This window comes from Euprymna scolopes, chromosome 29 (assembly GCF_053919585.1).
Source record: "Euprymna scolopes isolate OS-2025 chromosome 29, ASM5391958v1, whole genome shotgun sequence".
Classification (NCBI taxonomy): domain Eukaryota; kingdom Metazoa; phylum Mollusca; class Cephalopoda; order Sepiida; family Sepiolidae; genus Euprymna; species Euprymna scolopes.
In genome coordinates this window covers 51,382,559-51,409,418 of record NC_136510.1, presented here as the reverse complement: position 1 = coordinate 51,409,418, position 26,860 = coordinate 51,382,559, and positions in this window count along the sequence as shown.

Below are 26,860 nucleotides of genomic sequence, written 5' to 3'. Positions count from 1 at the left end.
AAACTAATTCTACACTTCGAGGTGGTGATGCCTGGGAGCATAATATTATGAAGATTGAACATAAAGTACACTACTCTTCAAAAGAAGAGGTAATTCCTGGAAGTTGTTCTCAATAAGATAGGACAAATACTACACTACCGATCTATAGGTGAAAAAATAGTATCATATGTTGTTTTGTTTTACAAGGTGGTCACCACTTATCAAGGCCCGGAAGCCACTCAGGGATAAGGGTTATTGTAAGTAGAGTACGTTAGTGTGGAGATTTGTATAAAGTATCTACTTAAAGGGGCGGTTCATCAGGAATTTGTTTACGTTGGACTTGAAGACATCCAAGTTGTAGTCAGGTGGAAGCAGGCAGAGTTCCACAGGCGTGCAATTCTAAGAAAGAAACTTTGTTCATTGAGTCTACGTTTTGATTTAGGCATAGATAAAGAGTGGGGTAAGTTTTTGACAGTGGATTCAGCTAGACGAGTGTTTTTCGTGAAAGATTGGCGAGGGGGGACCAGAGATTGAAGTTCAGATGAGCACCTGCCATGGAAATAACGATCATAGCCACAAAACTGATAATCCCTCCACAAAAAAGGAGGTAGTGATGCCTGGGAAGATGGTGTCATGACGGACAAGCACAAACTATCTTATTACTCAAAGGAGGAGCTCATGCCTAGAAGGATGATCTTATAACAAGAGAACAGGTACTACATAACTTTGAAAGAAGGGGGAAATAACTAAGAGAGTGATCTCATGACGGACGAACATATAAGACATTACACTTCTTAAAAAATGGAGGCAATGCTTCTGAATTTGGTCTCATTAAAAAAGAACAGATGCTCCACTACCTTTTTCTGTCTTAAGTAAGCATCAAAAGATAGTATAAGAGTACATTAATATACGTGATAATTAGGGCTATGACAACAGCATATTCTTTTCATTGTTTTGACTCTCGAGTGTGTATCTGTTGATATCTTATATACTTTTATATAGAGTGATGTGGTTCTCGATTGATTAACTGTCTTTTACTGTGTGGGATATGTATTTGAAAACCAAAACAATGATAAGAATATTCTGTTGTTATAGGTCTAGTGATAATATAGTTTCTGTTTTATACAATACATACGAAACCTCCATTAGTAATAGATGTAAGCTTCAACAATACTTAAAAATTCCATTCTTTTCGAGTATGATTTGCTTCTGTACATTCTTTACAATTAAGACATATGGGGCTAAATATAAGACTCAGTAGTGTGAGTATGAGTTTTTTTGGGTTTTGCTTTCTTCCCGCTATTTTTTTATAACGATATGCGGCATTTTTTTTCTTTGTTGGCGAAAAACTACGTTTCTTATAACAGTTTCATATGTTCTGACAATGATATTAAACTGTATCCAATAATTCATTATTGGATACAGTTTAATATCATCAGTTTGCGGAGTGTTAAATTAATACTGCTCTCAGGTCCACTCTGAAGTAATAGTCCTTTCTATAGATTGAATAGAATTTGTCCTTACACGGCAAAATGTGCATAGCAATATAACTTACATCCTAAATGAACAATAAAAGTCCACCAATAACATTTTTCAAAATATCAAGAAATGAAAAACATAAATTAGTAAAAATCGCTAAAAGAAAATTATTGGATTCAGTATTTAATAATTCTAAATGGGTTGATATGCCGGTTAAAAAAGTGTTTGCCAGACATTTTTTGCAAATTGATGCCAAAGAATCATTTTTCATCATGAGTCAACACTTGTATTTGATGTATTTGTTTAGTTTTCTCAGGAGAAAACATTGCTGATGGATTCAGAAAGGGCAACACATAATAATTATCTACATGACGCTGGAAGGACGATTCATCTTGTAATACCGCAATCTCTCTCTCTCTCTCTCTCTCTCTCTCTCTCTCTCTCTCTCTATATATATATATATATATATATATATATATATATATATATATATATATATATATATATATATATATATATATATATATATTATATTAGTGACGGGACGATTCCAAAATTTTCCCGCTTCAAATACAATTACCAATTCTGTTCTAAATTCCCGATTCCAATTTCTGTTTTTAAAAATTTTGTAGCATTTAATAAAAATTCGATGCTTTTGAAACATATTCAATGTGAAAATGTTCCGTATAATGTCCACGTATATTTTGCAAAGCGTAAAAATACACTTGGGAGATGGCCGTACACTCGTATAACAAGAGTAGATCTTTCTAAATACTTTTCTCTAATATTTTCCTTGTAATTGATTGAAAATTGTGAGACAAAATTTGTTTTTTCTTTTAAAACAAATCTCATTTGCATTTGGTCGTCATTAATGCCATTTAAAATTTTCATAAACGATTAAAAACAAGCGACGATTGGTATGCAAAATAAGAAAACCGTTTAGGAACAGAATAGTTCAAAAAGTCAGTTCCATGTCAAAATGAGTTTCTACATAATAATGTCACTATTTAGAAAACCATTCTTAACATTGGGGCAAGTTTCTGTTGACTAATCTTTACCTTCCATCCATGAAGAAATGTTCACGTTTTTATCTCGCAATTATAAAGATTTGGTCGGTTATTAGATTGATTTTCGTTACTGTAGGAAAAAAAAACAAGATAATAATAATAATAATAATAATAATAATAATAATAATAATAATAATAGCAAATACATTAAAACTTTTAGCAAAATCACTTCCCAAAAATGAGATTCTACTGTTTTTTAGCAGAAATAATTTCTTTTTAGAATTTCGAGAAAGAAAACTATTCTGCGCATAAATTTCACGTAAATAATAATAAATTCCGGCCAATTTTAACTTTGTAATCTTATCTAATCGCTCAAAAATCGATACAAAATACTGGTAGAAAGGACATAACATTTTCGTTCGATTGTTGACATTTATTTGATGTGTTTCTACCAGTGTTTGATTAATATTCGATTTTAAGCGGTTGTTGAAAGTTCTTGTGAAGGGAGTATGGGGCAGCCATTTATTAAAATTCTAATCCAACAGAATAAACACTAAGTATGCTATGAACTAAAAACACGCTTTAAAATAAGTTTAAATACAAATAAGCTTATCCAGATAGGGAGAAGGGTCTTGCCTTTGGTAACATTTATTTGTTGCATATTTGTATTTCATCTCCTTTGTCCTACTAGTCACAGTAACAAATGCACGACTATCATTTTTCTGCTTTTTTTGTGTGTGCCGGGGGTATCTAAGTTTAAATGTTGATGCAATTTTTTTAAATTCAGAAAACGTCTAAAAGTTTTCTCTTAATGTATCTTAGCCAAGAATTTGATGAACTTTTCTTAAACATATTTTTTAAAACATATCTTATTCTTGCGTCCAAAGCGAAGAAATGCCATAAACATTAATTATTTCAAAAGAAGCCAATGACAAACAACGACAGTGTCCAGATGGCTCCAACGAAATGAAAAGACTTTGTCCAGAGCATTTTAAATCTTTTAATAATTAAGTGTGAACTCCTTGAAACGCTTGTCGAATATGCGCCAAAAAGTTTTCAAAGGGATCTTTACAGTAATGTACCAATAAAAAAAAGTAAATTTGACTTAGAATCAATGTTAAATTTGGTAGTGGGATTTATAATCTATTCTGTGACTCTTAGTCTTATATAAGGAACAACTTCTAATAAATAAATTTGTATTTGTTTCATTTTTATTGTCAAGAAAAAATTACAAGAACCGTTTTAGAATCAGAAAAGGGCCCAAATTTTTCCGATTCCGATACCTAAAAAGTTCCGGTTTTTCCAATTCCCGATTCCAATTTCGATTAATCGTTCTAATGCTAATATATATATATTTTTTTAAATCTAGGGTTCCTATTCTACACAACTTACCTACTGAACGAGGAATTTACTAATAACATTGAAACTCTACTTGAAACTCATTACGCACTATAAATAAAAAAATAAAATAATTAATAAATTAAAATTGACATAATGGACGATCACATTTTAATGTATATACTTTCTTTTTAGATCCTGTCTCCCCCTTTACACGTAAATACGATGTAGTACTAGTTATAAATTGGAAATTTTTGAGTTGAAACAGCAAAAGATGTCTTTGGCCTGACGAAGCGATTCCCTTGCCGGGTTTTCGCCGAAACATGTATGCCTATATGTAGCCATTTGGTTGGATACTAAATTAACTTATATATATATATATATATATATATATATATATATATATATATATATATATATATATATATATATATATACGTATTTAATAATAGATACTTAAAAAATATTGACGAGTATCGGTTATTTTTGTACATGCATACAATACTCGACAACTTCTGCGACAGAATATTACTTCAAAAACTAGTTCTTTTTAATTGGAAAATCCTACCGTCTGTGATCGTGTGCGCGTATCACAATATAGTTACGGCTAATTGAAAACAATAATATTCCAACGTGAGTGAAGAATTAAAAAAAGGAACATACCAAAATTATTCTTGTGTTCTTCGATGTTGCGTCTTTATTTCAAGACTTACTTGTGATGTATTATTTGAAGAAATAAAAATGCAAGAGAACATTTAAATTTACTTTATATACGCCAAAAAAAAATCAACATTAACTTAAATATTTTCTACAATCAATATTTCGGTCTCCTCATGGGTAACACTCTTAGTGGAACACTAGCTTACCTATTCTTAAAATTCATAGAATCTGTCCCTTTCAAGTTTAGATTACCTCCAAACGCAGAATACTATAGATATATTGACGACATTTTTATTTTCTTCCTGAAACACACACACATAGAGAATATGAAAAACAAATTAGATACAGTCGACCCCCCACATAAAGTTTAGGTATGAAACAGAATACCATTTTTAGACATGCTTTTAATAAAATCAAAAAATCATTTGTCCTTCAAATGTCATCGCAAAACTACACACAAAAATGACTACATACATTTTCTACTTACACCATAATAATAAAACTGAAATAGGCATAATCTTTGATTTCCATAATACTTGGACGAAGAATTCCAATACATCACAAAAACTTTGAAAACATTGCAATACCACACATATTTTACAGGGTGAACAGAAAGTCCTTGGACCATTTTTAGTTTTAAAATTAAATATTGTTAAAATCACCTTTTCTCTTTTCGAATAAAGTAAGTATTTAGTCTAACTATTGATCTAATTATTTTCAACAAAAATATTAAAATAATTTTGTTTAAACTTTCAGAAAAATGAGCAAACGAGAGGCCATAATTCAGCTTCATTGCGCGAGAAGGACAAACTCAGAGATTATTAAGCTCTTGAAAGTGGCTAAATCCACCGTGTACAATGTTGTGAACAGATTTAAAGAACTTGGTACATCTGAAGACCGTCATAGGAGTGGAAGACCTCGCACTGCTCGAACAAAGAAGGTGATTAAAGCTGTCCGAGAGAGGGTAAGGAGGAACCCGAAGAGATCTGCAAGTCAAATGGCTAAATACATGAATGTGAGCGTGACCTCGATGAGAACCATCGTAAAACACGATCTCCAGTTGTCTCCCTACAAGATGAGAAAGAGACAGTACCTCACACCTGCCAAAAAGCACAAGAGACTTGAAAAAGCAAAGTTTCTTCTTGGAGAACTGAAGGCTGGCACGGCAGAGCGAGAGATCGTTTTTTCTGATGAAAAACTCTTCACAATTGAAGCGACTGTTAACAATCAGAACGACAGTGTTTACGCAAAATCTTCAGCAGACATTGATGACTCCGTGAGAATAGTTTTCCGCCGACAAAAGCCGTCTTCCCCCATGGTGTGGGCTGCAGTTTCCAAATCTTGGAAGTCGCCTCTGATTTTCGTGGAGCAGGGGGTTAAGATCAACACAGCTCGCTACATTAACGTTATTTTGGTTCCAGCATTTGAAGAGATGAAGAAATACTTCAAAGATCAGCCTTTCACCTTCCAACAAGATGGAGCACCATCCCACACCTCCAGAAAAAACTCAGGACTGGTGCCAACGTCATTTTCCAAGATTCTGGAGTAAGGAGATGTGGCCTCCTGCATCGCCTGATTTGAATCCCATGGATTTTTCGGTGTGGTCTTTGTTGGAGGCAAAAGGTATGTTCTGTTGCTCATCCAAGTGTTGATGCTTTGTAGACATCTCTTCTGAGTGAATGGGCTAAAATACTTCAGGAAACGCTGCGTGCCTCGGTTGGTAACTTCAGACAGAGAATTGAACGTCTAATCGAAAGGAAGGGACATCACATTGAAAATAAATAATTTGAATTTATTCTTGGTTTCCTAACTTATAATTTTCATTCATGTTTAATTTATATTTTTGTAATTTTCTATTAATAAACCACTTTTGAATTGGTCCAAGGACTTTCTGTTCACCCTATATATTAAACAAGGGTGTTTGGGGGTGTGTATTGAGCAAATAAATAAATAAATAAACAACAAAAAAAACGTTGGTAATTGGCAGGCAGGCTCAAACCCATACCACGAAGGAGGAAGAGAACGTGAAGAAAAAAACGTGACGTCTTTGCTGTTGCGTCCATCGCCAAACCGGAAGTGACATAGGTTTAAATTAAGGCTAATCAATCGAAAAAAGCAACCTCTCCCTGTAGAAATGTGTCCAGTTGAAGATGAAAGAAATTGATGTTTTTAGCCAATTTCTTGATATTTATCGTCCGAATGGTCGTGCTTCAAAAGGATACAAATCCCGTGAAAATCCGTTGTCTCCGTCGGAAGCTTTAGGCAGATATACAACCAAACATATATACATACATTTAAACAGACAGGTGAGATTTATATTATAGATGTTAAGAATAAAGCCTAACAAGTATTTTTCCAGAAACAGTTACCAAAGTTCTGTTATAAACAGACATTTACTTTTACCTAACCCTAACCCAATCTCTTATTTAATTGGCTGTTACTCACACTAAAGCTAATTCCAATGACTGTTCCCAGACATTCGTCAAACTAAGCCATTATCGGAATGGCATATTTCCGAATGGTTACTTTCCTCTTTCAAAAACATATGAACATATCTTCGCCAAACAAATATCAATCGAATACTTTGAAAACAACTTCGCAACAAATTGCAACTTACAAAAAATTAATCAAAGGTACTTGCCTTCGTTACCATTTATTTTTTTAATACATTTATTTGTTTTTTTTTTTCAACGGGAATATACTGATTTTCGGGTTATGTGCTACTTGTGTTGGAATAAATAAAACACCAGACACACCCAAGGTCGCCATGGGCATGGAATATTTGCCTACATTCGATATGGCTGTCCATGTGGTATGAACATCTCCAGAAAAGACCCTAAATTACCCTATATGTGCTTCCGGGTTGCATTTTCTCACATTACGACTTTATATTTACCCTCTATCGCCCCCACAACAGCGAAGTTACTATCTTTAAGAGCGTATCTGAGAAAATTGATCACATCCTGTCTGCTCATCCTTCGGCTAACATTCACGTCTGTGGAGACTTTAATGTTCACAATATGGAATGGTTAACCCACTCAAACATGATTAATTGAGATTCTGTTACGATTTTTCTATTGCTTATGATCTACGTCATATTGTCCACGACACTGACGGTCAGTATGAAAATCTCCTAGATCTTTTTCTCACAACTTACTTTGAGCTATGTTCATCTTCCGCTCCGTCTCTACTGGGATCTTCCGTCCACTCGGTTGTATCAGTTAAGATAAAAACGAAATGTAATAAGTCCTCAGACGTACCTCCCCATCGATATTCTATGGCTGACTGGGGTAGCTTTCGTATATTTATATAAGATCTACTGCTGCGTCCCATGTTTTAAAAGAATGTGTCCTCTATAGTATCAGACCTGACGGGATGGTTAATTTGTAGGTATAGCCCGCTTCATACCGTTCAAAAACCTAACAGCAAGCCGTGGTTCTCTCCAGAATGTGCTGCTGTCATTGCGCACAGAAATGACTTTTTTAATTGCTTCCAACGTAATAGATGTACTGAGACTAAAGTCGTTTTCAGGACCGCCAGCAACCACTGTAAAATGGTAATAAAGAACGCAAGTTGTATGCTCAGTCCGTTACATCCAAAGTAGCAGAGCAAATATGAAACAGGATCCTTAACAGAAACGTGTGTTCTATCCAAGCTATCATCACTGGATCTGAGGTAATCTCGTTAGCATCAGACAAAGCCAAACTCTTTGCCAAGCACTTTACAACTAATTCTACCCTATGCAAATAAGGCTGTCAACCACCCATATTTCCTTCTGTATCAGAAAACACGCTTTGCGGCATAACAATATCTGTGCATGACGTTGCCAAGCTAATTAAAAACCTCGATTCCAGTAAGGCAACTGCTCCTGACAGCATTCCAATTGTAGTGCTGAAAAAGCTTCAACCAGAACTAGCTCTCATACTTACAAAGTTGTTTAAGCATTATATCAACGAGAATTGCTTCCCAACACTCTGGTAAACCTCATCAGTATGCCCTGTATTTAAGAATCCAGGTGATCGATCATCCTCCTCTCAGTACAGACCAATAAGTCTCCTGCGTGTCATGAGTTAGTTGTTACAATCTGTGTTATATAGAGAAGTAGTGAACCACCTCAGCAAAAATAAACTCTTTAGTGACATCCAATATGGTTTCCGTTCTGTTAGATCTACAGCAGATATGCTAACGGTTGCATCTCATAAAATTACGAATCTCTCGATGGAGGCTTCCTTTCTAGGGAAATTGCTCTTTACATATCAAAGGCCTTTGATAGGGTATGACATAAAGGCCTACTTATCAAGATCTCCAGCTACAGTATAGCTAGAAATGTTTTCTCAATTATTAAATCATTTCTCTCTGATAGGTTCATAAGAGTAGTGGTTGATGGGTATATGGGTATATGCTCACAGTTTTAATGCTGGGCCCAACTCTCTTCCTAATCTACATCAATTATCTTACAAATCACATCCTAGGATCATTCGTAAACATTTATGCTAACGACAATCACATCAAAGGCCATAAACGACCAATTTGTCTCTGATTCTTTATCCTCTGATATTGAGCAGGTGGTGCAATGAAGAAAGCGGTGTCTGGTTACTTTTAATCAAGCTTCTATCTTTCCATCATCAACGCTGTGATCCCCATCAGGCATCAATTAAAATGAATGGCTCTCGTCTTAGGGAGGTTTCATGTTTTGACAAGCTTATACTTATGTAAATGTCAGACCCTGAGTCTGACATTTACTCCTGATCTAAAATGTAAAAACACGTACATCAAATCCGTTGCCAAGGTTATTAGAAAAGTGGTGGGATCGTTCTACCTCTCCAGTAGATATCTCACTGCGGGTACAATTCTCTACATGTATAAGAGTCAGGTACGTCAAAGCATGGAGTACTATTGCCACATCTGGGCGGGAGCTGTTAAAAACACATCCTGCCTAAACAGAGTTCAAAATAGACTTCGTTGCCTAATGGCGGATGCTCTTTTCTCTTCCCTGCAACCTCTTTGCCACAGAAAAGACATTGCAAGCCTGTCTCTGCTTTATCGTTATTTTCATGGCAGGTGCTCGTCTGAGCTCCAGTCTATCTCCTTCCTCGCCAAACTTTCACTCGTCCAGCTGAAACGACTATCAATAATGTCCCACACTCTTTATCTGTGCCTAAACCAAAACGTAAATTCCATCAACAAAGCTTCTTTCTTACAATTAAACGCTTGTGGAACTCTTTTCCGTTTGCCTTCTCCTCCAACTGATTACAATGTGGTTGTCTTCAAGTCCAATGTAAACAAATTCTTGATGAGCGGTCCCCTTAAGTAACCCAATTCACAAAATTTCCACTACTCAGGATTACTACGATATTGTCACATTGACTTCTGTTCACTCATACCCTCGAGTGGCCCCTGGGTTTTGATAAGTGGTGACTCCTATGTAAAAAAATCCAATAAAAACGATACACTAAATCTTATTTACAAAATTCAGAAAAATGTTCGAACTAAGTTTAAACTAAATCGAATTAATACACGTACCTACACGACTTACTTATCTTGCCTGTGGTAACATTTATTTGTTATATGGTTTTTTCATTTATGACGGGAAAACTACTGAGTTCTGTCACTTCTTAGTCGTATATTGTTAGGCGCAAGTACTAATTAATACTTTCTTTTTTTTTCTCTCTGGAAAACTACTTTATTTTTCCATATTAGTTGCGTAAATTTTTAGGTAAAATTACACGTTATTTACACAAATGCGTCACATTATTTCACCACGGTAACTGATGCATACGGAAAGGATTAATTACATCCGATGCATGTGTTTATTATATTTTTAGAAACACAACACCAGACAATCACAATAATAATAAGACTCGGATAAATCCACTGAAAACAAATAACTTTACTTTAAAACAAAAAATATATAATCCATGTACGTGGACGAATAACTTAGGTAACATTTTATTTGTTATACATTTGTTTCTTTTTTTATTTACCGGAAGTATAATAAAGTAAAATAATATATGAAATTCAGAAAAAAAAATGGTTACATTTAGGTTCATTGGTGTTATATTATCTGCTAAAATAGATAGTTTTACAGGCTTTCGATACTATTCTGGGAATTGGCCGAAGGTAAGAAGGTAGTTTGTTGAGGTTAACGTTTAAGTTTCGATCTCACCTGAAGTTTCGTTTTTACAACACATAACACACAACAAGCGACCAGAAACATATTTGAAAAAGAAAAACTAACAGACAAACAAAAGACACACAAACGTGAATTTTTATTTTGCAAAAAGTCTATGTAGCTTGATTACCATATATATTTTCAAAACGTATTACCTAGCTCTACTGTCGAAATAAATAATGAAAATAGATACATAAAATTTTATGTATAAACATTAAATAATAATTACCTCCTCAAGCAGTTATGTATTTCAATAGAATATATTTTACCACATGATAAAATACATATGAAAAACGTTAACCATCGCATAAAAACATACCAACTCCCATTAAGCATTCATGCATTATAAAACTAATTTTAAAAACGGACGAACTAATACGTTGAATACGATTGCGAGAACAATTCTCTCTTAAGAAACATGAACATCTAGATACAAAAGAATCATACGGATTCAAATACTTTACATTGTAAGATCTATCTATCTATCTATCTATCTATCTATAATTAATAATTCACTTCTAAAATGACTCTTAAATGTAATTAAGGATTTAGAGTTCACAAACAAATCAACAGTCTCCGAAAACAATTACACAACATCGTTAGAAACATAAACAACTTCGACAAAATCTTTGTAAAAGCCGAGAAAACTAGAAAGTTTTATAAAATAGATAAACAAGAGTATAACAAACTAATCACAGAAAACATAAACAACCACAAAAAATAAACAGAAATTAATGCAACTGCATAGATATTGAAAGTAAACATTGAAAGTAAACAAATCGCCGATAAAGTAAAACTTAGCGACAAAGTAAGTAAACTAAAACCTAGGGAGGCGTACATCTTATTTAAAGACTTAGTTTTAACAATAATCTAGCACTGTCTTAATTAACCCGACCAAACCTGAAAACAACGCTTTCTAGAATAAACAAGGAAATTAAAAAAAAACTGGAATTAAACAAACACGTATGCGAATACTATTGAGGTAATTGCTTGGTTTAAAAGTATCGAAAACGAAAACAAATGCACTTTCCTACAATTTAATGTCGTGGACTTTTATCATTCGTACCAGAAGAACTCTTCAATACAGCCCTGGAGTTTGCCGATATCGGAGATGAAATTTACATAAAAAAAATGTAGAAGGTCAGTATTGATCAATGATAGTAACCTATGGATTAATACATGACGAACTCATTTGATTAGGCCATGGGTCCTTTGGACTCTGCTGCGGCATCGGATATTGTAGGGTTATCTATTTTACATACACCCACTATGTTAGATTAGCAAAACTACCCACGTTGCTCGGAAGATCAACGAATATTCCACATTGCATATACTTTATTCATGATCGAAATCGATAAAAGTGCCCATTTTTAATCACATCGATTGATTGGCTGATTTAGTCGGGGACCCACTACGGTGCGCCGGGAGAATGCTTTACATGCCTCCCCGCAATGATTTAGTCTACAATACATTTTAGTCTACATTGCACTATAGAGAACCTACAGTTAATTTTATAAAATTATTGTTACAAAGTATCTTTTATATATAACTAGCCCGGGCGTTTAGAGGTGTGTGTTGAGCAAAAAAAAAAAAAAAAAAAAAAAAAAAGTGGAGGAAAAGAACGTGAAAAAAAGTGACATCTTTGCCGTTTCATCCATCACCAAACCGAAAATGGCGAAGATTTTAATTAAGGCTAGTAATATCGAAAAGAGGGGATGACTTTCGAAAATATCGACGAAAAAAGCGACTCCTTCTTGTAGAAAAGTGCCCAGTTGAGGTTGAAGGAAGTAATGTTTTTAGCAAATTTTTCGATATTTGTCGTCCAAAGAGTCGAGCATCGAAACGATACCAATCTCGTGAAAATCCGTCGCCTCTATCGAAAGTTTTAGGTACACATACATACATTCATAGATACATATATACATACATACATACATACATACATTTAAACAGACAGGTGAGATTTATATTATAGAATAGAGATTTTATATAATGGTTTGAATTAAAGTATAAAATGCAAAATGCTAAGTTTCGGAGTCTACAGGGAACTCCCTCTCGTACACACAGATAAAGTACCTTTTTATATTTGTAGATATAGAGGTAGAGATAAAGATAATGGCTTGATGTTAAGTTTAAAATGCAAAAATTAAGTCTCATGCTTTAATTGTGTCCTAAACAGAAACATTCATTTCGAATGCGCCTCTGTCTGATCAAAGAACTTACTGTTAATTTTATATGCTCGGCCTTTCTGCTAGTATGATGATAAAACTTTGACAAAAGTTTGATGTTATGCTGTATAAGAGTGCACTTTAATGTTATGCTGTATAGGAATGTTAAATTTTAGTTAAAATCGGCTGTATCCTTCTTTAATCGGACTTTCCCGATTATTGGTTTGTGATACTTATCGGAGGCATTCCGATATAAAATTTACTTAAGAGTACTCTCAGACACATAAATACAATTGTGGGAAAGTAAAAAGCGTCCGTCTTTATATATAAGTAGAGACAATACGAAAATCGGCCTGTATAGAGATAATGGATTTCCTATAATAAGAAATTCTAACAAAATCTAGGGGGGCAACTTTAGAAAAATAATACGCATAGAAATAAAGCACTTAAGCTAAAAAGTAGAAGTAGCACCTTACATAAAATAACTAATTCTGCCAGAACACTATATGCACAAATATAGGCAAAGTTAGGCATATTTTATTGGTTTGATAATATATATTCATAATCGCACCATATTTTCAAAAGACGGGAGATATAACATATGAGGAATATTTGGAATCAAGTCTCCCCTTGCTGTTATTTAAGATCATTTGAAACCATAGAACAAGTTTTAGTCTCTCCTCCATCAAGGCCAGAGGTTTTAGGGATATATATATATATATATATATATATATATATATATATATATATATACACACACACACACACACACACACACACACATATATATATATATGTGTGTGTGTGTGTGTGTGTGTGTGTGCGTGAGCGTGTGTGTGTGCACATTCAAAATACAAGCATGAATTCGTTACTTTCTTATCATATTCGATTAAAATACGGGTAAAATGTGAAATGAGAAAATAAAAGCTTCAAATAAAAATGGCGACCGAAAAAAGAAAAGGAGGTGGCAAAAATGGAAGGGAAATCGCATCGAAATCAACTGATAAATTATCTTGTGTTAAATATGTACTTTAAAAGGTTTTTGTTCACTTCCACTTTCTCCAAATTACATCTGGACCATAATGCACCATTTCGACTTTCGCTGACTCAAGAGGCGCTATCCAAAATGTTTCGCAAAGCATCCAGAGAGTCATTTTTCTTCAGATTAGAGTTATCGATTTCTTAATGCCTTCAAAAAGAGAAATAAGATTGCGGCGATGATTTCTTTGAAATGATGGACAGAATATGTCAACGTAGTTTTTTACTACATTCCTAAAAAAAGTCATCGTAAAACGAAGTGAAAACTTTCTCTAAGATTCTAAAGTGAAACGAATTTTTTTTATTACCTTCGCTGATGTTTCAGGTTTGTTTGTTTGGGGGTTTATCATTATCTTTGTTAGTATGTTCATTGTTGTCTTTGTTTATCTGCGTCCACATCGCTTATTCAGTTCTCACCAAACTTCGTAAAAGTATGTCATAACTCAGAACTGATTAAACTTTCAAATATCTGGCTCAAAGTTCAAGGCCAACGAAGATAAAAGTTTCATTTTTGGCGGAAACATCTATTCTGTCATCCTAGGGACTAACTCCTTAGCCAACTTATTGACGAAATTTCATCTTTCAAGTTTTTCAAATTTAGAATATGACCGTGTAAAATGTCGGCTTAATCATATAAAAAATTGCGTTATCAAACATATCCATGTCAAACAAAATGAAAATATTACGTTATCAGGTCAGGGTTTGCAAACTCACAACTGACTTGTGTTCTTGTTTTAAAATCTTTTCGATTAGATAATCCCACAAATGAAAGTTTATCTGCATAAATCATGGTCTATTTGTACTAATGAGTGCCGATCTGTACAAATGAGGGGCTATCTGTTAGATGTGTGTCCGACTGTTAGTATGTCTTTTTATATATGATTTTTGTTTCTCCGTTAAACTATGTGTGCGTTTACTAATTAAATTAAGGATATTGGACTAAGGAACGTGAAATTAAGTATCATATAAATGATGTCTAACGTATGCATATTGTCTTAAGAGACTTCATGCCTAGAAAATGTATACGCATTCTTTTAGATAAAAATAGATATAAAAGAATACATTGCAAATGCTCGATTTTTTGGAATTTTTAAATATTTTGCTCTGAGGACGCATCGTCTTTAAGATTCAAGATTGGTTAACATAAAATGAAAACTTAATTAATTGGAAAATTATGAAAACGGCTGTTAAAAGTAACCTTTTTATTGAAAAATAAAGGTATGGCTGTAATAATCTGTTTTCTATTTTCTATTTTTAAATGCTCTGATGCTCTGGAATTATATATTAACATTGATTGAGCAAAAATACTAACAATTTGATTACAAAACACACACACACACACACATATATATATATTTATTTATGTGTGTGTGTGTGTGTGTGTGTGTATGAATATGTGCGAAATTACAGATGCCAAACTTCTTTTCTAATAGATGTTAAGGGAGAAATGGAACGGTCGTCGTCCTAATTAGGAAAAAGCTGGTAGATGACACAGAAAACAAAATAAAAAAAAAGTGGGGGGTGAATTCTTATCTGAGTAGGAAGAATTGGATAAAAGAGGCTGTCAAAAAGGGGGTGATACAGAAAAGAGAACTAGAAATGCTCGAGGGCTTGACTTTCAGGTGTTGCAGTAGGAACGCGCCTGGACATTTTGCGATGGAAGATAAGGAATTTCTGCGAAAGAGCTCCACCTGCAGACACCACATCTTTTTCGCTCCCCTCCTCTCTCCCTACCCAAACTCATCAAACTCCACCCAATTACCATTCACGTGTATGATTGAGCGCGCTGCAATATCAGCGAATGCCTTGTGTTTGCATGCCTATTATTCCGACAAAAAAAAAAGATCCACATCAATATTGCTAAGTCTCTACGATAACTGTTGTCAATACGAAGAATTCTATGCTTTTAAACTGCTGTAGGTGAACTTACATCCCGTGTGCTGGAGTTATCTACTTATGACGTGTTTTTTTCTTTTTTCAGATTCTCTTCTCTAAGAATTGTAGAATCATTAAATTGTATAATAGATAGATTTTTAGTTGAGCAGGAATCCAAACTTTTAGTGTCCAATAAATATACATGCCATTAATTATACTCATTATAGTACAATTATTCTGTTCTCAGGTAGATGTAAATCTCTTTCACTGGTGGCGATGAAGTCGCTGAAGACGCTTTTGATATCGTTTAGGTTTTTGAAGCATTTCTCACACCAAGTTGTTGAGATGCTAAAAAAAGTAGTAGTCGGTAGATGAGAGGTCTCAAGAGTATGGTGGATAAGGCAGAGTTACGTAGACTTCTACAGGGTCGGTTTAGCAACGTGCGGTCAGAAATTGTCGTGAAGGAGAATTGGGTCTTTCTGTTGACTAAAACTGGGTGTTGTTATCGAAGTTTCTGATGCATTTCCTCCATTTGTTGACAGTACTTCTCTGGCGTAATTGTTTCGCCTGCCTTCAAAAACTGTAAATATGATCTTCTTTTGGTGCAACTCTGCCTTCGGGAAGTGTCGTGGAGCTTCGTCGGTGCCTACTTTTCGTCGCAAATCACAATCCGGTCGAGAAACGGGTCGTTCTTGTTGTGTAAAAGAAGAAAAAATGGCACCCCATAACAACGTTTCCTTGTGTTGTCATTTCATTCGTGAGGCACCCATTTATTAAGTTTTTTTGGTCTGTCCACTCTCTCTCAAGTGGTTGGAAATCGTCGTATATGTTCAGTTTTATTCAGAAGCAAGGTCTCGAACAGTTGTGTGTGAATTGGCTTCGACTAAGACTCTTAATTGATCGTTGTCAACATCCGATAGCCGACCACTATGCTCATCATCTTCAAGACTTGTCGCCGCCACCAAATTTCTTAAACCACCATTGTGTTGTGCGTGTAGTAGTTTTTCCTGGGTCAAACGCGTCGTTTATATCGTGAGCTGTTTCACCAGTTTTTCGGCCTAGCTTGAATTAAAATAAGAAAATTGTCCGAATTTGCTTATCTCCATCTTGTATTTAACGTTCTGAAAAGAATACATAATTGTTTTAAAACGATTAGGTAGAACGAAAAACGCTCTTTAAAATATATAAAGTAAAGGTATTATAACGAAAACTTTGAATTAAAAATGAAAATAACTTTCTTCTCAACTTAATAGATGTCCTTAACATAGAAAAACATGTCTTTTTTGTTTTTATTTTTTTCTAATACTGGTATAAACATTCGGAGATATATCGATAAAACTAGTATTCTATTGAATATATATATATATATATATATATATATATATATATATATATATATATATATACACTTTTCTTCATTTTGGTGTTAAGGAGGAGGTAATGCCTCAGAGTAGAAGAGAAGAGAAATATACTTGTTGTTCCGTTGGTTCCGCGTACGTTTTGCTCTAGTTTTGAGCGGGAAGTTTAAAGTAAAACATGGTCACACACTTTTAGAATACACTTATCTATTGTATAAATCTCACGTCTGTTTAAATGTTAAATGTATGTATGTATGTTTGTTGTCGACAGAGGCGACGGATTTTCACGAGATTAGTATCATTTTGAAGCACGACCTTTCGGACGACAAAAAACAACAATTTCTTCACCCTCAACTAGGCAGTTTTCTACAAAAAGGGTCGTTTTTTTCGATGACATTTTTGCAAGTCATTCAAACCTCGCGTAAACGACGTCGCATAAAAGGCGTTATTTCGACAGCCCGTGACGTCACAACCGCGGTAGGTGCATCGATAATGGCGGTTTTTTTTCACCTCTTTTTCCTCTGGCGCGTTACGGGTTCGAGCCTGCTTACTACTCCTATTTTTTTTTTTTTTGCGCTCGCAATTTTTCTTTTTTTGTTTTTTGCTCAACCAACACCCTTACACACACCTTCACTTTTTTTCCGCCTTCGCGTCACGGGTTCGAGACTGCCTGCCTACTACAACTTTTTTTTTTTGCTCAACACACACTTCTAAACACTCGGACAACGCCGGACACCCAGGCTACTCCATAATATAAATCTCACCTGTCTGTGTAAATGTATGTATGTATGTATGTATGTATGTCTGCTTAAAACGTTCGATACAAGCGACGGAGTTTGACGAAGTCGATATCTTTTTGAAGCTCGACCTTCAAAAAATTGGTTAAAAACATTAATTTCTTTACCCTCAACTTGGTACTTTTCTACAAGGAGGGGTCGCTTTTTTCGCCGATGTTTTCGAAACTCATCCCCTCTTTTCAATTGTCTAGCCTTAATTTAAGCTTTCGCAACTTCCGCTTTGGCGATGGACGAAACGGCAAAGACGTCACTTTTTTCACTGTCTTTTCCCTCTTCGCGGTACGAGTTTGAGCCTGCTTACCTACTACTATTTTTTTTCCTCAACACCCCCCCAAACACACGGGCAACGCCGGGCACCCAGGCTTGTTTTGAATAAAATTTAAATGAGAAATTTGAAAAGTGTCTTCTAAAAGTGTGTGACTATGTTTTACTTTATATATATATATATATATATATATATATATATATATATATATATATATATATATATATATATATATATATATACATATATATATATATATATATATATATATATATATATATTGAAATCAGTAATATATATATGTATATATGTATATATATGTATGTATATATATATATGTATATATATACATACATATATATACATATATACATATATATATTACTGATTTCAATATATATATATATATATATATATATATATATATTACTGATTTCAAAAGTTAAAAAAATACTTGCGTAACATCGAAACCAAAGCATTCAGTGCGCCTGCCACGTCCGCAACCGTTTGAGCTAACCCGACAGATAAAAAAAGTCATAAAATTAAACCATCTTTAGCTATGATTAGTTTGCGCATGCGCAAACTAATAGAAACGTCCGCAAGTTTAAATGTACATTTTGAATTTCAACTTCTGTACGCGTTATTTATCAATCCAAGCAAAAATTTTACTCGTTATAAACCATCTTTGGTTCATGATAACTATTTCCTGTTAATTTCAGTGTTATGTGACTGGTAGTCTAATAGTTTAATGGTAAATGTTTACACACACACAAACACATATATCTACTGTTTTATTTATATTGATGAAAATGCAACATTAGTTCCTTTTTGATCTCCATAGCATATTTTTTCTTTCTGTGTCTCCTTTTCTTTACCTTTACGCTACAAATTACACTACTTGTACTGATATTCCTTTTTGTTTTAATCTTTCGCGTCTTCTCTCTTTCTCTATTACATTTGACTATCAATAAACATACACATACACGGTTGGGGGGGAGTTAGAGAAAGGATGTGAGAAGATCATAATTTAAAACAACCTACAGTGAGAGAAGTGATAGACAAAAGATAATAAAAGATGAACCACGTGATGAGTTAATTGAAAATGAAGAATAATTAGAACAATTAAAATAAATTAAGAATACACCCAAAATTAAGGAATGTTTTAATATATATTTTGTGTGATTAAAATATGTAGGAAAAACTTTAAGTAAACAAATGTTTATTAACTCAGCTGTAGAATAATAATAGGTAGTTAAATATGAAAATATAAAAAGGAATACAGTTTCCTTATATTATCCCGTAATACGATATATTTGAAATGCTGAATGTCTAAATAATAGATTTAGAAAAATGTTAGTGCGTCGTAGTAAAATAATTTCTTTAAAAAAAAACATGTCTTTATATTTCGAATTTTTTAGATGAAGATTGATGTAACCTCCGAGCCGTGGTGCAAAGGATAAAAGTGTTAAACACAATTAGTTTTAAATGACATTCATCTGAAGATGAAAGGTTACATCATCAGAACTAAAAAAAAAAAAACAACAGAAAAAAAACAACAATTATAAACTACTTGCGATATCTACCCTGTTGTCACTGACGGAATGAGGAGAACTACCCCACTAGATTAAATAAAAATAATCTATCCAAAATTACGTACAGATTTCCTAGTTCAATATAAAGATTTTTGAGTTCAAGGCACACTTAAAGAAGGTCGGAGGCTATATCGGCCGAAACGTTGTGGGAATAACATCCAACAGTCTGAATAATCCAAATAATACAAAAAAAAAAATCCGCCATCTTCTACGAATGATCTACAAGATTCCAGATTTAGCCAAATTACCAATAACCCTTCGACTTTGAATCAAAAATTCTTCATGTAAATTCGAATCGGCGATCTTTCATCGTGCTACATTGATTGGAATAGATACTAGTCGAGATAGAACTTCCATATCGTCCAATTATTTTAATAGGATAAACGATACTTTTCCTTTATCTAATACTTTTGTTCACCGAAAACAAGGTTTATTAGAACGGAAACGTAAGTGGATAATGTGCTTAGGGTTCAAATTTATAGAGGAATTCTAAGTGGGTAGTTGTGTAGCAAGTTCGTTGTCCACATTGCATTTAAAGTTTTTGACGTTATTACTAGGGCTCACCTTTTCATTGTTTTGACTCTTGACTATATATCCGTTAATATCGTATATGTTTTTTTATGTAGACTGATGTGGTTCTCGGTTGATTGACTGTGTCTTACTGTGTCGGGTGTATACTTGAGAGTCAAAACAATGAAAAGAATATTCTGTGGTCATAGCCCTAGATATTACAGTGGGAGAAAGAAAGGGATGGAACACCAAAGGCAAACCAGTCGAAGAAAAAAAAAACTAGAAGAGTAGAATGTTATTGGGCATCTGGTGATCTATGCGGTAAAGAGGTCGAGTTTTGTCTCTAGTTTGGTCGATTGAGAATATTTACGTTGAAGAGCTACAAGTGCAGTGGATTCATCGGAGCACATTCTGTGGAAAAAATTTCACATGCACGGTTGAATCAAATTGCCCAAATCTATAATGTTGCTCAAAAAGAAGTTTAGCATTTTCGAGATGATAGATTATCGCCAGATTGATTAATAAGTCAAATATTTTAGCGAAGAATGAGAAGAACTTTATAGGGCGATCATTTTTAAGGTTATTTCTTTCACTACAGTTCTTGAAAACTGAAAATACAGATGCAATTTTTCAGCTTCCAAAGAAGCAAGAGTTTAGCAAAGAATTTGTTTTAGAATTTAGAAAGTACAGCAGTCGACTCAGCTAAGTATTTCTTGATTATATTATTCAACATAAATTGGTTAATGTAAGATTGTTGATTGCCTATTATTTATCAGTAGTTTTCCATAACTCGCGAGTTCCTAATTTCTGTGACTCGATGCGTTTTCTGGTCACCTCAGTATATCCACTTCTAACTGTGTCTATTACACTTTTTACGGTGTTTTCTTGGTGCTGAAAACTGTTGTCTATTTGTAGCTGACTTATGACGAATGAAATCGCGGAATGCGGAGAGTAGAAGTAACTGTGAAATTTTCGCGTCGTAACAAATGCTTCTACGCCTGCTTTGATCCATTCTGTTTCCGCCATTTGAGCACTGCTCATCAAAGAGAGAAAATGTTTTACCCTAAGGTACAGCTCTGATAAGATCTTTGAGAAATTCTCTATCATCACGTTGATAATATCTCATTGTTTTCAGTAACTTACAAAATTCGGTTTAAGGTCAAAGATTTATGATGATAATCAACCATAATCTGCATTGCCGAGAAGCTTATAGACATCTGTCACACACGTGGAAGTGTTATGAAGAATAGGTGAAGGTGTGAAGCTAACTGGTCCTTAAAATGGATAGCCATACATTTTGAAAAGTGGATAAAAGTGATAAAGTCTTCTAAAATTCTACTATAACAGTGTAAGTTTGAAAAAACAAAAATCAAGTAGTTCAATGGGTTAGTTTTTTTTCCAGGTGTCGCTTTTATGACACTTCTAGAAAAAAATGAAATAAGTACATTTCTAGAAAATAGTGAACTATTTTTTAGAAATGTAATTATTTCATTTTTGTGGGCATTTTAAAATATAAATTAATGTAGATATTCAAAATAAGAATAAAAAAATAAAGGCTTCTAATATTCTATAGTAGAAGGACCCATGGAAATTCCACGGAATGAGAAATATATTTAATCAACAAACATGTTTCCACAAAGCTGAGATTTTTCTTGATAGCGCAAAAAATGAGTTTGTCTTTTTCTGCAGAAAAAACACCAACACGCAGTAAATATGTGTTTATTAACATTTCTATGAAACAGTGTTCATTGTATTTTAAATATAGAACTGACCCAAACGAGATAAATTAATAAGTACTAAAAAATACTCAGAAAGTAATAATGTGCTCCATTGTCCAAGGCAAAGAATGGAATCATATTATAAGCAATAATCTTTAATTTACTCCGTCAGTACAACCCTTTTTCGCAAACAATGCCTTTTCCATTTTTACCCTTTTTTTTCGAATGTTGCCTTTTTAACATAACGGTTCGCTAAACTATTTCTTTTGGTGAAGAACGGCCACACGTCGAAATTTATACGAGTTCCTTTACTATACCATTAAACAATGATCATTATAATTATTATAATGATATTCGAAAATGATGCTAGACTAAAATAAATTCACTTTCATATTATTGTCCAGGGTTGACATATTGACGCTTTTAAAGCCAAATTTGGCCTTTCTTGAATCAGTTTGACCTTCAAATATTGTATTTGGCTTTTTTAAAAGCGTAACTTACAGACTAACTAAGAAAGGAAACAAGTAGAATATTATATACATTATTTTTAGGCTGGAGTTTTGAAATTTGTCTTGAAAATGTAAAAAAGAAAAGCAAAAATCTAATATTCTCCTGTATTTTCAGTATCAAAAACCGTTAATGAATTAGAAAAGTTATAAAATCATATAATATTCTTTTCTTTCTTTTTTTTTTACAAATTGGGAATTATTTTTTAAGATTTCCAATAACCAGTAATGAATAAATTTATGTTCAACATTTTGTAAATTTGAAACATTTAGAATTTTCAAGTTTTCAAAGATGTAGTCTTTTATTATTATTATCATCCATTAAAGCTGTTAGAACTGTCGAACGAATGTTCTAAAAGGTTTTCTGGGATTCTATAATAGAATTAGCTGCGTGATCCTCATAAGACTTGAGTTTTTTCTCACTTCTTAGAAAAATGGTTTGATTCCTCGAGTTATTTTTTCGGTTGATTAACTCATAAAGAAACTCAAAATAAAATAAACATCTATCGTTGGCGAAGTTCCGGTTTCGAGGAGAGGGGATTTATTTTGCTTTGTAAAAACGCGAGGAGAAATATTACACGTTTATAAGAAGATATGAAAAAAAGATTAAATGGAAATTCTTTAAAATAAGTAAAATGGAATAAGAATCGAAGAAACATACAAAGAACTAAACACACACACACACACACACACACACACACACACACACACACACACACACACACACATATATATATGTATGTATATAATTAAAATCAGAAAAATTAAGAAGAAAAAGAAAAGTCACTACTTTTTTTCGATGGATTTCTTTTTGTATGGAATGAATGTCTAGAGAGATTTTAAATATTTTCCTTCTGTTCATTTCCGGATAAAATGCGTGCATTCATTTTTTTTTTCTGTGTCAATTTTAACATTTTATCTTAGTAAACAGTAATTTTTTTCAAATGTGGGTTATTGCGCCATTCTTTTTTTAAATGCCCAACTTCAAAATCTTATTTCTATCTCTTTATATCATCTTTTCGTAAACTTTATCTTCTCCTCCATCCGTTTGTTAACTCCACCCCTTTTTCTATGATCCATTCCATAATAAGAAACTCTGTAAGGTTAGCGAGTAAAACATGTACCTTGTTTCTACACTCTCATAGACAAAACCATTTCAAATAGTGACTTAAAACTTGAAAATAACAAAAAAATTGTACCCTTTTGCTACTATTTGTTACCCTGTGTATTTTTTATATGCAAGGGAATCACCACTTATCAAGGCCCAGACGCCACTCGAGGATAAGGGTCAAAGAGTATACAGTGGTCAAAAGGGCAATATCATAGTAATCTTTAGAAGTGTAAATTTGGTAAAATTGGATTACTTAAGGGGAACGGATCATCAAGAACTTGTTCACATTGGACTTGAAGACGAATATAGTGTAGTCAACTGGAAAGCAGGTAAACGGAAGCCATTTTAATTAGAAGCTCTATGTTTAAGATATAACAACAAAACACATGTAAATAAACTTTCTGATTATTCTGACGTGTTCACAGAAAGAAATATCCAATATTGACGTTCAAAATATATGATTATTCCCGTGAACGAAACAGATTTGCAAAACATACCGGAGTTTTTTTTTTATTTTGGAAAATAATTGGTAAAATTGTTGTGTGTATATATATATATATATATATATATATATATATATATATATATATATATATATATATATATATATATATATATATATATAGTTATATTTATATATATATATATATTTATATATATATTTATATATATATATATATATATATATATATATATATATATATATATATATATATATATATTCCTCAAAGTATCTAGCTTTAATGGAGGGAAGACAAAAAACTTGCTGCCATGGTTTTAAATGATCTGAAATCACAGCAAGAGAGGAGACTTGATTCTAAATATTTCTCATATGTCGTATCTCTCCTCTTTTGAAAAAAAAGGGTACAATTATGAATATCTCCAGTATCAAATAATCCTTATACAGTGTGAAATTTAGTTTATGTATGAAAACCAAAGAGGGGAGATATAACATGAGAAATATGTAGAATCAAGTCTCCCTTGCTGTTCTTTCAGATTATTTGAAACCATCGCAGTAAGTTTTGGTCACCTCTCTATCAAGGCCAGAGGTTTTGGAGAAATATCAGATATTTTGTAATTCGTATGCAAAACTAGGAAAACAAATGAGTATGATTGAAGTAAAGGCGCAGTATCTTTCCACCCTCTAAAATCCTTTAAAATTACCATTACTATAGGTTTTCGATGGGGCTGAAAACGAAAATAACACTAAAAATCCCAGTAAACGAGAAGTTTCAAAAGTTTGAAGAAATTAAAAAGTGGGGGACTACTTTTCTATATTAATTTTACGTAAAATGAACATCCACTTCCTAGCTAAGGTGGCCATAAAGTGGGTACTCATTTTACATTACATTCTGATTAGTAGTTCTCGAGATTTTGAACTTATAAAATTGACCCCAAAAGTGGTATATCTATCTATGGATATATCTATACTCGTAGCCAAATTGAATATTGAAATGCTCATATCTTTGGTCTTATGGACCGAAACTACATGAAAATTTCCAGTCTTTTAGAAGATTATAATACTATTCTGTTAATATTTTATGACAAGTGGTTAAAAAGAACCTACATTTTCAAACTAATAAAATATGCTAAAATTAGCAATAGCCAGTTTCAGTTTGCTGCTTTAGGATGGATTTTGCTTAGGAAATTTTTGCTTGGTTGTTTCCCCTGTGACCTTGTTAGGTCACTAATATATATATATATATATATATATATATATATATATATATATATATATATATATATATATATATATATAAAAATATATATATATATATATATTGTGTCGCCCGGTTTTATTGTTATAGTAAATAATTATGTCAACCCCTTTAAGAAACTCGTTTCGTATCGTTGAGCACTTTCAGTTGAATTAAGTCGGTCAATTTAGCTCTTATAGATCACCATATAATGATTAAATAACTCTGACTGACGTAAAAACATTTAAAAATAAAATGTTTCATTTCAACGTTATTTCATGCGGTTAACGGTAGCCAAATGGATACGATCCTTACTAATCAAGCCAGAGATGGTTTGTGTCACCGGGTTCGAATCTATCGACTGGTGTTAATCGTGACACCCTGCACTGAAGATTCCTGAAAGGATGAAACACTAGTGTTTGTAGGTATTTAATTCTTATAGTAAATAATTATATATACATATATTATTTTATTTTATTTTATATATATATATATATATATATATATATATATATATATAATATATATATATAAATATATATATATATATATATATATATATATATATATGCAACCCCTCTCCATAACGTCAAACGTGACGTCATAAAATCCATCATAAGACATCATACCTGACATCATAACACATATAGTATATATGTTCTGACGTCATTGTGAATATAAAAAAAGGCAGGAATAGTAGAAGTTATGAATTAGAGCACTCGCACCTTTATCTGCAAATTTGCATTCGTGGACCTATACGTGCATATAGGGTTGAGTGGGTACCTGTGTCTTCCTGTGTGTGCTAGATGTGTAGGTAAAAACGCTCATGCATTTAATGTGCGAGAGATGATGTTCAGTTTGAACGTGATCCGTCGTCCCAGCCCGAAGCCAAATATATGTAAATACTCTCTGTCCTCGCGTACCATGAAAACCCCTCATCAACCCCGCTTACATCAACGACCTGCCGGAGGCGAGAAAGAGCGTCAGTTCCGGCCTCTTAAAAAAAATCATTTCTCGACGTCGACCGACGTGAACAAAAAAAAAAAAATAGAAAAGAATTTTGGTAGAGGTTCGTTACACTTGACGTTCATTCCGTCGAGCGATAATACCCCGAATAATACCCGCTTACCCTACCGCCTGCATGCTGGTTAGTTTCTGCCTCAAACTGCACAAAAACACAGACGCATACATACACATACTCATAAAGGCACTTACGCATACTGGCACGTACCCACGCGCACTTGTGTGTACAATGTACGTATTTACACATGCATAAAAATGCATGAAAATCAAAGATGAGAGATATAATATATGAGAAATATTTGGAATCAAGTCTCCCCTAGCTGTTATTTCAGATCATTTGAAACCATAGCAGCAATTTTTACTCTCCCATCTATCGATTTTAGAGGAAATATCAGATATTTTGTAATTCATATGAAAAACTAGGAATACAAATGACTGTGATTGAAACATTTCATGGCTGTAAAAAGGGTCAAAACTAGCCTCTGGATGATGGATGATCACCTTCGTGTGCAACCTTAAGGGCAAATGTCACATAGCCCACTACACAAATCAGGTCATTACTTTCCC